General features: G+C 33.4%; 1 pseudogene; it reads left to right on the top strand.

Annotated features, from left to right (window-relative positions):
- The first annotated feature begins 1,196 nt into the window (after positions 1–1,196).
- LOC114748107 ((3S,6E)-nerolidol synthase 1-like) lies at positions 1,197–3,745 on the top strand (annotated as a pseudogene).
- Positions 3,746–5,704: the final 1,959 nt, after the last annotated feature.

Here is a 5,704-nt window from a genome sequence, read left to right as displayed (position 1 = left end):
TCATTTCTTAACTTTATTTTTTATTTTTACAAATAATTATTGGTGTTTTTTTTCATTCGCATTGGAACAGAAGTTTCAAGTAATTTGGTCAAAATATAAGTTTAATGGTCAAACTTAATGGTTAATTAATGATTTGTGTGGATGAAAAGGAATTTAATTATATGAGAGAAGTTTGTGTAGCATATAGGGGGAACAGACAGGCCAGACCAGGCTTTATCTTTGGCCTGTTTAGTAACAAGTGGCCTGATCCTGGCCTATGGCATGTTATAATCTTTTTTTCAGCCTGAGCCTGACTTGTATAAAGGTCTGGTCTGACCTGAGCTTGTTAAAAAAACTTGTAATTTTTAAATTTTCAAAATGCATAGTAAAAAATACATAGGCTAATAAAAAAAAAGTAAAATATACATACTACATAATAATTATTTTTCATTATTATCTTTTATTTAAATTTTAATGTCATAAGTAATATTTTAAATTTTAGTTATGGTTAATATTATTGAAAAACAAGTTATAAGTATATATTAAAATTTGAAATAAGACTAGATATAAATACAAAATTAAAGTTAAAACTAAGAAAATAAACAGGTCAAGCTAGGCCTGACAAACTTAACAGGCTTTTGAAAAAGATTAGGCCTGGCTTTTTAGGCTAAACATGCCATAAAAAAGACTTGAGCATTTTTTTCTATTTTGAAACAGGCAGGCCGGGACAACTAATAGGCCATCTGGCTGTTTTCCCTTAGTAATATATATTTTAATTTCAAAAGCGATTTATATATTTTTAAAAAAAGAAAGTGCTTTTGTAATTTGGTTAAAATAAAAAAGTGGTTAGTATGTTTTACTCTCTCCAATTCTTAGTATAAACTTCAAATATCTAATTTACGAATAATGAATAATTAATTAAATTAGTTAAAAATAATAAATAGGTTATGAATAGAATATACTCTTATCTCCAAATATGCCTTTATAATAAATGAGAAAAAAATATAGAAAATGTGACCAGAAAAAGATAACTAAAATCAACATTAAAAAATGTAATAAATACTAAGTTAAGATAAGTCTAAATTAAAACTTATAAAATAAATAATACTCTTTCTCAATTTTAAAGTTAATAAATACTACGACCCCCACAGTCTTCTCCAAAAGTACAGAAGCTGCGTCATACACTTGAAGAGAGACACAAACATTAATTTTTTTCCATGGCTCTACACAGATCATGCATTCCCACCGCCCTCAAACCTCAGCTATCTGTACCAAAAGCACAGTTATCTCAAGCTTCCATGTCAAATGGAAGATTGCTGAAGAATTCAAATCCACTCTTCGGAACAAAAATATTGTAAACGATTAACTCTTTCTTTTCTCTGTACGCACAGTCTTAAATACAAAAACCTTTTCTTCTTCAAACTTATAACATATCATGAACTGTGTTTTTCTTTTTCTTTCCGCAGCACGATGATCTCTGCGTTAATCATTCACAAAAGTTGAAGGTGGTTCAGAATGCACTTAGGAGTGTCAGTGAAAACTCATTGAAAGGTTTATACATGATCGATGCATTGCAGCGTCTGAACATAGATTATCATTTCCAAGAAGAGATTGACTCATTCCTATGGAGGCAATATGCGAATTTCAGCACTAATAATGTTGGCTTCAATGGTGATGAAGATCTTCATGAGACTTCTCTTCGCTTTAGGCTCCTGAGGCAGCAAGGACACTATGTGCCTGCAAGTGAGTATTGTGATCTTTCATACTAATTAAGGTTTTGCATTTCTGTATCCTTCTAATAGGTTTGTTCATTGGGAACATGTAGAAGAAGTGTTTGATAAGTTCACAGACGGGGAGGGAAATTTTAAGGGAGAGCTCTGTGAAGATATTGAGGGAATGAAGGATTTGTATGAAGCTTCACATCTAAGAATAGAAGGAGAGGATATACTTGAGGAAGCTGGGCTACTTAGTGGAGAAGTTCTAAAGGAAAAAGCAGCTCTTCTTGATGTTCATGAAGCTAAGTCTTTGAAATATTCCTTAGAGTACCCTTTTCACAAAAGCTTGCCAATGTTCACTGCTAAAAACTTCCTTGGAGATCACTGCAGCGTCATAAATGAATGGCTAGGATCTTTACATGATGTCGCAACCTTGGATTTCAAATTGCTGCAATTCTTATACCAGCAAGAGATTCTTTAAGTTTCCAAGTCAGTTAGTCGGTCAACATTATTATTTATTTTTTTAGGAATACTTAAACTTTGAATATTTGACATCTCTTAATTTGTTTGATTGTAGATGGTGGACAGATCTTGGTCTAGCTAATGAGTTAAGGTTTGCAAGGGACCAACCATTGAAATGGTACGTCTGGTCCTTGGCATGTGTCAGTGATCCTTCTTTATCAGAGGAAAGAGTTGAACTCACAAAAGTGATATCTTGCACATACTTGTTGGACGACATTTTTGACGTGGGTGGGACCCTTGCTGAGTTGACTCTTTTTACAGAAGCTGTTACTAGGTACATCAATTAAGAATGTCCCAAAAAACCCATTAGAGATTTTGAGAAATTAAAGGGAAAAAGTTGATCAATCATGTGTTGTTGAATATGCAGATGGGATGGTACATTTAGTGACAAGCTACCAGATCACATGAAGTTTTTCTTCAAAACTCTTTATGATCTTACAAATAAAATCAGCAGCAAGGTCTATCAGAAGCATTGCTGGAAGCCCATTAACGCTCTTCATGATGCGGTATGGTAAATTAATTCATACGTAGATAGGCAAAATCAATCTCATTGTTATAATTTAATATCTCATCATGTATAAAATACTAACATAAGCTGGTTAATTAGAGAGCTTTTGAGAAGTTTATTATTAGGAATATCATTAACTAGTGAACATTCTTGATGTGCAGTGGAGGAGTTTGTGCGAAGCGTTTCTGGTAGAAGCAAAATGGTTTGCAAAAGGGAAGATGCCAAAATCTGAAGAGTATTTGGAGAATGGGATACTGAGCTCAGGAGTGCACGTAGTGATAGTTCATGTCTTCTTTCTCTTAGGTGAAGGAATAACTCAACACAAAGTCCAGATGATAGACTCAAACCCAGGCATTATTTCTTCCTCAGCATCAATTCTTAGGCTGTGGGATGGCTTGGGAACTTCACAGGTACCTAATAATATTCCATACAATCACGTGCTAATGTCTGCACCTTTTAGAATTAAAATAAAAAAGAAGGAATATTTTATTATTATTTTGAGTGATATCAAAGTCACATGCTTATTCTTCATATTTAGACCTCTCAGATGATCGCAAGGAATTGGTTTCGGTGCTTATCAAGATCAACTTCAAAATATAATTTGAATGGGTTGGATTTTTTTTTTGAAGAAATATTTTGATATGTACAAAATCTAAAAAAAAAAAATTTCTTAACTATTAGTTTTTTAAAAAAGTAAATTTTTTATTTAAAAATAATTAGTTAAAAAATTTAAAATTTCAACTGTTTGGTGCAGATCTCACTACAGTGATGAGTACCATTGCACTCATCCCTGCGGTGAGCATCAAAATTAGCTCCCATTTATGACAAGCATTTACTTAAGTTAAATCGATATTGAAAAAGAATGAGATATTTGACTAATGATATATGAGTGCAGGATGAGAATCAAGAAGGGAATGATGGATCATATGTGCATTGTTTGATGATGGAAAATGAAGGAATATTAATGAAAAGGGCAAGAGAGGAAGTAATGAGGAAGATAAGGGTATGTTTGGCTCAATGAGAAGAAGGGGAGGGAAGGGATTTTAATGGAGGGGGGGAGGGGGAGGAGAGTGGAAGAATTTTAAATTATCTTGTTTGGATTTATAAAAAAAGAGAGGAGGGGAGGAAAAAATATTTTAATATGGATAATTTTGCTCTTATTTCATTTAAGATATGGGCATAATGGTCATAACATGACAAAATATGGATATAATGGTCACAACATGGCAAAATATGGGTATAATAGTCACAACATGGCAAAATATTGCCCTTTCCCTCCAAATTCTCCCAATTTGGAGGGGGGTTGAGGAGGGGAGGGGAAGGAAAATTTTTTAAAATTTTCCCTCCCTCCTAAAATTTTTGTATTGCCAAACAAGAGGAAATGATTAAAATCCCTCCCCCTCCCTCCCTCATACTAAAACACACCCTAAGGGTATGTTTGGCTCAATGAGACGAAGGGGAGGGGGGGATTTTAATGGAGGGAAGGGGAGGGAAGGGGAGTGAAGGATTTTAATATATCTTGTGGATTTAAAAAAAAGAGGGAGGGGAGGGAAAAATTTTTAATATGGATAATTTTGCTCTTATTTTATTTAAGGCGTGGGCATAATGGTCACAACATGAAAAATATAGACATAATGATACAACATGATAAAATATGAGCATAATGATTATAATATGACAAAATATTGCCCTTTCCCTTCAAATCCTTCCAATTTTGGAGGGGAGGTTGAGGAGGGGAGGGGAGGGGAAATTTTAAAAATTTTCCCTCCCCTCCTAAAATTTGTGTGTTGCCAAACAAGGGAAAATGATTAAAACCCCTCCCCTCCCTCCCAAACCCCTCATACCAAACACACCCTAAGTGAAGCATGGAAGAAACTGAACAAAGAGTTTTTCTTTGAGTATTCATTTCCTGAACCTCGCAAGGATGGTGCCTTTGATGTATGGTTATGAAAACAAGATGATCGGTTAATGAACCAATCAAGACACTTGTTCATAGTTTACTAGCCAGATCGTGGTTAAACCATGATCAATATGTAAAATTGTCTAAATAAAGAAACTATGGTTAATATATTTTTAAACACTTGTATGGGCATTCTTAGAGTTAAAGAAGTGAAAATTATTTATATTAAGTAATATTATATAAATTGTTTTGTTCAGATGTTTATAATATGTGGACAAATGAACTTATTTTAAGAGGCATTTTATTATAATAAAAATGTTATTATTGTAGTGTATTTCGGCCATGTTGAGGTGGCTATGTGATTGGTCATAGAGAGTCGCCGTACGTTCAGGTTTAAAGCATAAAATGCTTCCTTTAAAAACACTGAATCAAGAAAGAAACAGAACATAGGTGATAGTTGATTTACTCTTTCTATCAATATAATTATTAAGTTAGGTTGGCATGAATGGTAGGAACACTCGTCAACTAAGTAGTGGAAGTTTGAATCCCAACTCATGTCTGTAACAATTTAATTGAGAGGGGTCCATGTTGTCCCACATTCGTTCTAACTACCCAAGTGTTAGTTGCGAAGGGTCTACCCTTTATCCTTCCTACTGTGTCATAGTTAAAGCGTACGTCTTTAATATAAAATAATTAATTTAAAAGGAAAATGATCACAAAATACCATATGGATTTCAAAAAGACAAATAAAGCATCCAAATAAGCAAAATAACAAAGAAGGCATCAAGTACCAATCTGGAATTTTGATTTTTGGTCTAAAGACCGAAATGCCCTTATTATTACAAAACACGTAGGTGGGATTTACAACTTTCATAGTAATATTGACTACTTCGTCAATGGGTTTTGTAACTTGTTTTGAGGAGCTGGGCAACTTTTCTATAAAAAATAATACAATTCCACGTTAAATTTTATGAAACACATAGTGGGATTTACAGCTTTTATAGTGAGAGTTACTACTTCGTCAACAAGTTTTGCAATATGTTTTAAGGGGTTGGGCAACTTTTCTATAAAAAATAATAT

The sequence above is a fragment of the Neltuma alba genome, unplaced genomic scaffold, assembly GCF_004799145.2.
Source record: "Neltuma alba isolate B1F8T4 unplaced genomic scaffold, ASM479914v2 tig00005608_pilon, whole genome shotgun sequence".
In the NCBI taxonomy this organism is placed as follows: domain Eukaryota; kingdom Viridiplantae; phylum Streptophyta; class Magnoliopsida; order Fabales; family Fabaceae; genus Neltuma; species Neltuma alba.
This window is presented reverse-complemented; position numbering and strand designations above follow the sequence as displayed.